Genomic DNA, 11,212 nt, shown 5'->3' on the forward strand with positions numbered 1-11,212 from the left:
CCTGGGCAACAGAGCAAGACTCCACCACAAAAAAAAAAAAAAAAAAATTATTTCATCAACATTTTGTAATTTTCAGCTTGCAGAGCCTGTGCATGTTTTGTTCAGCTTATGCTTAAGTATAAGCATTCTTTGGACCATTTGTAAATTATGGAGTGTTTTAAATTTCAGTTTCCACATGTTTGTTGTTAGTATACATAAACATGATGGATTTTTGTGTGTTGATCTTGTATCTTGTAACTTGTTTAATTCACAACCAATTATAAGAGGGTTTTGGTTTGGGGGTCAGTTTTATTTTGTAGATTATTTCGGATTTTCTTTATAGACAATCATGTCATCTGAAAGAGAAACAGTTTTATTTCTTCCTTTCCATTTCATATGTCCTTTATTTCTTTTTCTTGTCTTATTGCAGTGGCTAGAACTTTCAGAACTAGGGTGAATAAGAGAGGGGAGAGCAGACATCCTTACCTTGTTCCCAGTCTTAGGGAAAAAGCATTCAGTCTTTCACCATTCACTATGATGTGGGCTGTCAGGTTTTTTGTAGATGCTCTTTATCAACTTAAGGTAGTTACCCTCTATTCCTAACTTGCTGAGAGTTTTTATCATAAATGTGTGCCAGATTTCATCAAATGCTTTTTCTTCACCAACTGATATGATTATACGATTTTTTTCTTTAGCTTGTTGATATGGTGGACTTTTAAAATATCTAAACTCTATTGATCACTTGATATGGAAGACTTGTTTTTTTACCTTCCTTTCTTGATATGGCAGACTTTTGAGTGTTGAACCAGCCTATATAATAGGAATAAGTCCTACTTGGTTACAGTATATAATTATTTTTATACTTATATTAGTAATTCTATTTTTATTTTATTTTTTTTTTTTTTTTTGAGACAGAGTCTCACTCTGTCACCCAGGATGGAGTACAGTGGCACAATTACAGCTCACTGCAGCCTCGACCTCTCCAGGGTCAGGTGATCTTCCCACCTCAGCCTCCAGAGTAGTTAGGACTACAGGCATGCACTACCATCCCTGGCTCATTTTTCTATTTTTTGTAGCAATGGAGTTTCACCATGCTGCCCAGGCTGGTCTGAAACTCCTGGGTTCAAGTGATCTGCCTACCTTGGCCTGCTAAAGTGCTAGGATTACAGGCATGAGCCACTGTGCTGGACCTTATATTTATAATTCTTTTATGTTGATAGATTCAATTTGCTAATATTTTATTAAGGATTTTACATCTAAGTTCATGGGAGATATTGCTCTAGAGTTTTCCATTTTAGTACTGCCTTTGTCTGTTTTGTTGTTGTTGTTGTTGTTGTTTGTTTTGGTTTTTTTTTTTTAGATGGAGTCACACTCCGTTGCCGGGCTGGAGTACAGTGGTGCGATCTCGGCTCACTGCAACCTCTGCCTCCAGGTTCAAGCGATTCTCCAGCCTCAGCCTCCCCAGTAGCTGGGATTACAGGCACCTGCCACCAAGCCTAGGTAATTTTTGTACTGTTAGTAGAGATGGGGTTTCACTATGTTGGCCAGGATTGTCTCGATCTGCTGACCTCATGATCTGCCTGCCTCGGCCTCCCAAAGTGCTGGGATTACAGGCATGAGCCACCACACCCAGCCCTTTGTCTGTTTTTGGTATCAAGAATATAGTGGTCTCATAAAATTGGCCAGGAACAGTGGCTCATACCTGTAATCCCAGCACTTTGGGAGGTCAAGGAGGGTGGATTGCTTGAGGTCAGGAGTTAGAGACCAACTTGGCCAACAAGTTGAAACCCTGTCTCTACTAAAACTACAAAAATTAGCCAGGTGTGGTGGCTTACACCTGTAACCCCAGCTACTTGGGAGGCTGAGGCAGGAGAATGGCTTGAACCTGGGAGGTGGAAATTGCAGTGAGCCAAGTTCACACCATTGCATTCCAGCCTGGGTGATGAGAGTAAAACTCCATCCCAAATAATAATAATAATAAGACAATACTGGTCTCATAAAATCAGTTAGCAAGTGCTCCCTCCTCTATTTTCTGGAAAAGGTTGTGCAAAAGAGATGTCTGCTGTTCTACGAGTGTTCGAATGAATTATCCAGTGAAACCACCCAGGCCTGCAGATTTCTCTTTTGGGAGAATATCTATTTTATCTTGATCTCAACCTCTTTGTCCACCAGATCACAAAGGCCTTGGCCAAGTTATAGAATCTAGAATTGCAAAAGGCCTTGGAAATCATCAGGTCCCACATCCTTCACCACATATGAAGAGAGGCCTGGGCCAGGTGCAGTGGCTCATGCCTGTAATCCTAGCACTCTGGGAGGCCAAGGCAGGCGAATTGCTTGAGTCCAGAAGTTCCAGACCAGCCTAGACAACATGGCAAAACCCCATCAATACAAAAAAATTAGCCAGACGTGGTGGCATGTGCCTGTGTCTGTTCTCACACTGCTATAAAGACATACCCAAGACTGGGTAATTTATAAAGAAAAGAGGTTTAATTAACTCACAATTCCACAGGTCTGAGGAGGCCTCAGGAAACTTACAATCATGGAGGAAGGGGAAGCAAACATGTCTTTCTTCACATGGCAGCAGGAAGGAGAAGAATGAGAGCCGAGTGAAGGGGGAACCTCTTATAAAACCATCAGATCTCATGAGAACTCACTAATCATGATAATGGTATGAGCAGCGTGAGAGTAACCACCCCATGATCAAATTACCCCTCACTAGGTCCCTCCCACTACGATTCTAGGTGACATTTGGGTAGAGACACAGCCAAACCATATCATTCCACCCCGGCCCCTCCCAAATCTCATGTCCTCACATTTCAAAACACAATAATGCCCTTCCAACAGTCCCCCAAGTCTTAACTCATTCCAGCATTAACTCAAAAGTCCAAGTCTAAGTCTCCTCTGAGAAAAGGCAAGTTCCTTCTGCCTATGAGCCTATAAAATCAAAAGCAAGTTAGTTACTTCCTAAATACAATGGGGGTATAGGCATTCGGTATATACACCCATTCCAAATGGAAGGAATTGGCCAAAATAAAGGGGCTATAGGCCATACAAATCTGAAATCCAACAAGGCAAGACAGTGATCAAATCTTAAAGCTCTGAAATAATCTGCTTTGACTACATGTCTCACATCCAGTTCATGCTGATGTAAGAGGTAGGTTCCCACAGCCTTAGGCAGCTCCACCCAGGCTGCTTTCATGGGCTGAGATTGAGTGTCTGTGGCTTTTCCAGGTGCATGGGTGCAAGCTGTCAGTGGAGCTACCATTCTGGGGTCTGGAGGACAGTGGCCCTTTTCTCACAGCTCTAGTAGGCAGTGCCCAAGTGGGGACTCTATGTGGGGGCTCTGACTTCACATTTCACTTCCTCACTGCCTAGCAAAGGTTCCCCATGAGGGCTCCACCCCTGCAGCACACTTCTGCCTGGACATCCAGGTGTTTCCATACTTCCTCTGAAATCTAGGCAGAGGTTTCCCCAACAGCCAAACCATATCACCCAGCTGCTCGGGAGGCTGAGGCACGAGAATCGCTTGAGCCTGTGAGGCAGGAGTTGCAGTGAACCAAGATCACACCACTGTACTCCAGCCTGGATGACAGAGTGAGATCCTGTCTCAAAAATAAATTAAAATAATTAAAAAAAAGAGAGACCTGGGGTTGGAAGTAGTGGCTTGCCCAAGGTCACAGAGCTAATTAGCAGCAGAAGTTGGAGAAGCCTCAGTTCCAGGTGTTGTGCTGTTTCCTCTGCTGCTGAAGTCAATGGCAATGGATTAGGACATGGAGACTTCCAACTTTTCAGACACCCTCAGGAGGGCGCATTCATTGCCCACTTGGTCTCTTATAACAGATAAAATGCAAAAGCCTAAATAAGATTTAGGTGTGTGCAAAGCCTAACTAAGATTACCCCAAGTTCCTTTCAGCCCAAAGTTAGAACACAAAAGGGCAGAGGGCAAGAGAAGAGCTGGCCACCCAGGGCTGCAGGGACAAAGCTTTGACAATCAAAATCTCCCATGGAAGAAAATCTAAGGGTGGGTCAGCTTGGGAACCAGCTACCTCTGCTGGTCGATGGGCGTTTGGATGAGAAACTGGGCTAAAGGGGACCCGAGAAAGCAGGCACTTGTCCCAACATGGTTAACAAAGAGTAGGAAGTTAGGTCTTCCAATGCATACACCCTCTGTGTTCCTTATGGCACCAGCTAGAGGCCACTTTACAAACTGCAGGTTAGAAGGCAAAGAATGGAGTGGATGGATTACACCTCCACATCAACATAACAGGACATTCCCACAGCTGGGTCCTCACCCCTGCTTACACAGTGGGGTCTGATCTTTTGGCTTCCCTGAACCACATTGGAAGAATTGTCTTCTGCTACACATAAAATATACTAACACTGGCTGAGCGTGGTAGCTCAAGCCTGTAATCCCAGCATTTTGGGAGGCAGAGGTGGGTGGGTCACTTGAGGTCAGGAGTTCGAAACCAGCCTGGCCAAAAAGGCAAAATCCTGTCTCCACTAAAAATACAAAAATTAGCTGAGCGTGGTGGCGTGCGCCTGTAATCCCAGCTACCCAAGAGGCTGAGGCAGGAGAATCACTTGAACCTGGGAGGCAGAGGTTGCAGTGAGCCAAGATTGTGCCAGTGCACTCCAGTCTGGGCAACAGAGCAAGACTCCATCTCAAAAAAAAATAAAAAATAAAAATAAACAAAAATTTTTTAAAAATACACTAACACTAACGATAGCTGATGAGCTAAAAAAAAAAATCACAAAAAAACTCACAATGTTTTAAGAAAGTTTATAAATTTGTGGTGGACCACATTCAAAGCTGTCCTGGGCCACATGCAGCCCGCAGGCTGCAGGTTGGACAAGCTTGGCTTACAGTGTAGGCCGACAGAACATTCTGAGATGGATATATTATGTATATATCTGCACTGTCCGATGAGATAGCCGCTAGTCATGTGGGTATCGAACACTGGAAATATGAATAGTGCAACTAAGGAACTGAATTTTACATTTGATTTAATTATAATTAGGTTTTGTTTGTTTGTTTTGAGACAAGGTCTGTCTCTGTCGCTCAGGTTGGAGTGCAGTGACATGACCTCAGCTCACTGCAAGTTCCACCTCCCAGGCTCAAGTGATCCTCCCAGCTCCCAGGCTCAAGTGATCCTCCCACCTCAGCCTCTAGAGTGGCTGGGACACAGGTGCATGCCACCATGCCTAGATAATTTTTTATATTTTGTAGAGACAGGGTTTTGTCATGTTGCCCAGGCTGGTCTCAAACTCCTGAACTCAAGTGATCTGCATCCCGCAGCCTCCCAAAGTGCAGGATTACAGGCGTGAGCCACTGCGCCTGGCCTAATTTAATTACAATAAGTTTAAATATAAAAAACTGTAAGTGACTAGTGGTTACTGGATTAGAAAATGCAGGCTATTTACTGTTTACTTCATTGTTATATTGCAGTAAAAGTTTTAAAACAAAAACAAAACAAAACAACAACAACAAAAAAATGCAGGCTAGAAGAATCCCTGGAAGCGGTCATTGCACTCATAAATAAACCTAAAAAGCATATGAAAATCAGAATAAAGACCGGGCATGGTGGCTCACACCTGTAATCCCAGCACTTTGGGAGGCCACAGCGGGCGGTCACCTGAGGTCAGGAGCTCGAGACCAGCCTGGTTAACATGGTGAAACCACGTCTCAACTAAAAATACAAAAATTAGTTCGGCATGATGTCGGGTGCCTGTAATCCCAGCTACTCGGGAGGCTGAGGAGGGAGAATCATTTGAACCTTGGAGGCAGAGGTTGCAGTGATCCGAGATCACACCACTGCATTCCAGCCTGGGTGACAAATCAAAACTCCGTCTCAAAAAACAAAAAACAAAAAAACAGAATAAAAATCTATAGTAAATAAAAAATCACTAAGACACAATAATTTGCTTAAAATTGAGCCAAGGTCAGGAGCATTAGCTCATATCTGTAATCCTAACACTTTACGAGGCTGAGGCAGGAGAATCACTTGAAGCCAGGAGTTCAAGACCAGTCTGGGCAACATAGTGAGACCCCTGTCTCTACAAAGAAAACAAAAAAAAAATTAAAAATTAATTGGGTGTGGTGATGTGCACCTGTGGTCTTAGCTACTCAGGAGGCTGAGGTGGGAGGATTGCTTGAGCCCAGGAGTTCAAGGCTGCAGTGAGCCATGACTGTGCTACTGAAATCCAGACAGGTTGACAGAACAATACACTGTCTCTGAAAAAACAAATTAAGATAAAATAAAATTGAGCCAAAAGCCTTAATCCTCAAATTTGCACCAATATGACAAAATGCTCTGGTTTCATTTTATGTGGACTCTGTGTGTGATAGTATAAACATTTATAGAGTGAATGAAAAGGCAGACTGATGGACCAACTGTGAAACGAACTGGTTCTATTTAAAAGAAAAAAAGGTCGGGCATGGTGGCTCACACCTGTAACCCCAGCACTTTAGGAGGCCGAGACAGGCAGATTACCTGAGGCGAGAAGTTCAAGACCAGCCTGGCCAACATAGTGAAACCCCATCTCTACTAAAAATAAAAAATTAGCCTGGCATAGTGGCACATGCCTATAATCTCGCTACTAGGGAGGCTGAGGCGGGAGAATTGCTTGAACCCTGGAGGCAGAGGTTGCAGTGAGCCGAGATCGCGCCACTGCACTCCAGCCTGGGCGACAGAGATTCTGTCTAAAAAATATATATATATTCACAAATCAAACCCTACAGTTTCACCAGAAGTGCCACTAGAGGGAGCTGCGGCGCAGCGTTCACCCCATGGGAGCGCCCTGGGTCTCCCCGAGCACTTCCCACGCTCTGGGGTGGCTTTCGAGGACATTCCGGCCACCCCTTCCCATCACACCCCCATGTCTTTCTTTTTTGTTGACCCGCATGTTTTCTCATGTACATGCCAACCCAGAGGTTAGGGACAGAGGCGAGTCCTTGGGCAGAACTGGTCCCCAGTGCGCTGGGACACTTAATAAATGTCACATTTTGCGTCTCCAATAAAGGAAACTGAGGGCCTGCTGGCAGAAGCCCAGCCTGGGAACCAAGAGGCGGCTGCTCAACGGCGCTGGGCATTCCCTGTGAGTCCACCACAGTTCCCAACACGACGTCTTACGTTTTACGTGGGGAAGTAGTGCTTCCTCCATTTCACTCGTGGAAAAAAAATGGAATTTCAGAGAGATTTGTAAAGGGTGCATAGGAAGTTAGTGGACTTTGAACCCAGAACTTTTTGTCCACAAAACTCATGGAATTAACACTGCACCATAGGCTTTGAGTTTTCAAATATGTCCATACTGAGAGGGTTGCTTTTTGTGAGATCCAGTGAGGCTAGAAGACTGAGTCCAGGGTTCCGTTGGAGTCCGCAGAAGGGAAAAGGAAGGCAGTTACCCTGGAGTCCTTCCCGGGGGCCGGAGGCCAGCCAGTGTCACCACTCCAAAGCGCAGTGTGGACCTGCCCCAGGCAACAATCCTCAAGGTTCCTGTCTGTAATGGATTGAATGTTCGTGTCTTCCCCATATTCAGGTGTTGAAGCCCTAACCCCAATGTAATGGGATTGGGAGGCAGGGCCTTTGGGAGGTAAGGAAGTTTAGATGAGATCATTAGGGTGGAGCGCTCATGATGGGATTAGTGTTCTTATGAGAAAAGACACCACAGGCTCTTGCACTCTTGCAGGGGGTGCTGGGTGGCGCTCTATCTCTCTCTCTGGCCACCCCCCCCCCCACCACGCGCGCGCTCTCTCTCTCTCTCTCCCGCCCCCTTTCTCCTTTTCTCTCTCTCTCTCCTTCCCCCAATAATTCTCTCTCTCTTCTCCAGTTCTCTCTCTCTCCCTTTCTCCCTCTCTCTCCCTCTCTTCTCCCATCCTCTCCCTCTCTCTCTCCCTTTCTCCCTCCCTCTCTCTCCTTCTTTTCTCCCATCCCCCCCTCTCTCTCCCATTCTCCCTCTGTCTCTCTTTCCCTCGCCCCTTTTTCCCTTTCTCTCTCTCCCTCTCCCCTTCCTCTCTCCTTGCCTTCTTCCCTTTCTCTTTCTCTTTCTCTCCTCCTTTCCCTCTCCCTCTTTTCCTCTCCCTTTCCCCCTGTCTTCCTTTCTTTCTCTTCCTTTCCATCTCTCTCTCTCTCTCTGCCCTCTGAGTTCACAGTGAGAAGGCAGCAATCTACAAACCAAGCAGAGGGCCCTCACCAGCAACCAAATCAGCCAGCACCTTGATCTTGGACTTGTAGGCTCCAGAACTGTGAAAAATGCATGTCTGTTGCCTAAGCCGCTGAGTTGATGCTATTTTGTTTGTTATAGTGGCCCAAGCAGACAAACACACTGTCCTCACCTCTTTCTTCTTTAAGATGGTTTTCCCCTTCTCCCAGTAAAACCTGCTCTCAGCTAAAGATTTCACCTATTTCACAAACTCCTCAGCTGATGTGATACACTCTGAAGTGTGGGAATCATTGGTAGAGTCGTTAAGTGTATGGGTTTTGGATTAAATACATTATGCAAATACTTAAATTTGGAGCCTGGGCAACATAATGAGACCCAGTCTCTACAAGAAGTAAAATAAATACATAAATAAATAAATAAATAAATAAATAAATAAAAAATGAGGCGGGCACGGTGGTGCACACCTGTAGTCCTGGCTACTCCGGAGGCTGAGGTGGGAGGATCTCTTGAGCCCAGGAGGTGGAGGCTGCAGGGAGCTATCATTACACCACTGCACCCCAGCCGGGGCCATAGAGCAAGACCGTGTCTCAAAAAAAAAAAAAAAAATGGGCTTTGGGTATGGGCAGGCTATCCCCCCACCCCCGCCGACCCCAAACCTCCTTTCCCTCATGTGTGAAATGAAGATACTAACACTTTTCTTATAAGGTCGTGGGGACATTTCAGTGATTCCATCCGTGTAAAACCTTGTGCAGTGCAGGCACTGGGTAAGAGCTCCGTAATGTTTGTTTCCTTTCTTCCTTGTAGAGTCTCGGATTCCAAGGACATGTTTACAGTTTTGCAGAAACTTTAGTGAAAAGAAAAAAGCAGCCAGGGCCGGGCGCTGTGGCTCACGCCCATAATCCCAGCACTTTGGGAGGCTGAGGCAGGTGGATCACAAGGTCAGGAGTTCAAGATCAGTCTGTCCAATACGGTGAAACCCCATCTCTACTAAAAATAAACAATTAGCTGGGCGCGGTGGCAAGTGCCTATAGTCCCAGCTACTCAGGAGGCTGAGGCAGAAGAATTGCTTGAACCAGGGAGGCAGAGGTTGCAGTAAGCCGAGATAGCGCCACTGCACTCCAGCCTGGGCGACAGAGTGAGCCTCCGTCTCAAAAAAAGAAAGAAAGAAAGAAAAAAAGCAGCCAGGCTTAGTGGCTCACACCTGTAATTCCAGCACTTTGAGAGGCCAAGGCAGGAGGATCACTTGAGCCCAGGAGTTCAAGGCCAGTCTGGGGAACACAGTGGGACCCCCATCTCTACAAAATTTAAAAAATTATCTGAGTGTGTTGGTACATGCCTGCAGTCCCAGCTTACTCTGGAGGCTGAGGTGGGAGGATGGCTTAAGCCTGGGAGGTCGAGGCTGCAGTGAGAGTGAGCCATGGACGTGGCACTGCACTCCAGCTTGGGTGACAGGACAAGACTCTGTCTCAAAACAAAAAGAAAAAGAAAAAGAAAAAAGCTAAAATGGGAAAATTCTAGGCATCAACCTGTGAATGGAAGAAGTATTTCGGGTGGGGAGGAACATTTAGAGATTGTGGACCTTGAATCCTCACCCTGTGCACAACGGAATTGTGGACTTGGGTCCCACAATTGAGGACCCGCCCCCAATGCAAGAAGAGTGCATCGTGATACTCCACACACACGCATCCACACGTACAAACAGACACATACGCGCACACACACACACACACACACACAGGCACAGACACACACAGGCGCACACACACACACACACATTTGTTTAGGATCAGGATTTGCTTTCTGGTCCTTGTTTTGGTTTGGTTTTTTTTGGTTTTGGTTTTTTGTTTTGTTGAGACAGAGCCTCACTATGTTGCCCAGGCTGGAGTGCAGTGGTACGATCTCAGCTCACTGCAACCTCCGCCTCCCAGGTTCAAGAGATTCTCCTGCCTCAGCCTCCCGAGTAGCTGGGATTACAGGTGCCCACCATCACACCTGGCTAATTTTTGTATTTATAGTAGAGATGAGGCTTCTCCATGTTGGTCAGGCTGGTCTCAAATGCCTGACCTCGTGATCCGCCCGCCTCGGCCTCCTAAAGTGCTGGGATTACAGACATGAGCCACCGCACCCGACCAGGATTTGCTTTCTTGACTGCTCTGCACATCCCCTCCCTGTTTGTCCTCTACTCCACTGTGCTGGAATCTTCTGTTGCCCTTTCAGGTTTACTCTCCACTCTTTTCCACCCTGCTCTGAGCCCCAGGATGTTGACCTAAGGGACACGTCAATGGGCTCCCTTGTCCTTTGTCTCCCAGCTGGATTAGGGAACTGGCGGGATATCTGAGGGCAGGAGGCAGTGAGGTATGACGGCCTATGTCCCAGCTCCCTCCCTATACCCGGCCCAGGCCTGAAGGTGGTAGCCACTGTGTGGCTCCCTCAGTCTCTGGATTCCAGTAATCACTTCCTTTCCCTTGCTGGGATTCTAGCCTGGCTGTTGCAGTTTCCCTTCTGTTTCCCCTATCTCCAGGCACCCCATTGTAAATCATCCCTTAATTAAACTCTCCTTAGATGACCCAGTTTGGGTGACCCTGACTGATACATCCCTGAAGACCTCTAGGTCCACATGGCCAGTCCCCTCCTGGTCCCCCATTGTCACTGAAGACCACAGTGTCACTGTTCTTCAGCTGCAGCCAAGGGCTCTCCCTGCTATGTCAGCTCTCCTGCCCAACACACAATGTCTCTAAGCCTGAACCAGCTCAGAGGGACACACCCAAATCCATTGCAGGAGAAAAACCCCAGGCAGACCTCCCCATGGCCACTTCCTCCACTCTCCAAACCCATGGTGTGGTTTTGTTAGGATGGCAAAACCAGGTATCCAAAGGTAAAAGTATCCAATCATGCCCAGGAAGGAAAGGAGTTGTTGCTTTGTAGAAGGGGTTGGGGTTCGAAAGATCAGCCAGGGGGAGCACGTGTGTTTTCATGAAGAATTATGCCAAGGTAGGTAACGGATGGAGAAGAAATTTGAGCTTTGGAGGGGGATACCTGATATCCCTTGGAGAATAAATATTGAAGGAGCAGG

This window comes from Pongo pygmaeus, chromosome 7, assembly GCF_028885625.2.
Source record: "Pongo pygmaeus isolate AG05252 chromosome 7, NHGRI_mPonPyg2-v2.0_pri, whole genome shotgun sequence".
NCBI classification, from domain to species: Eukaryota; Metazoa; Chordata; class Mammalia; order Primates; family Hominidae; genus Pongo; species Pongo pygmaeus.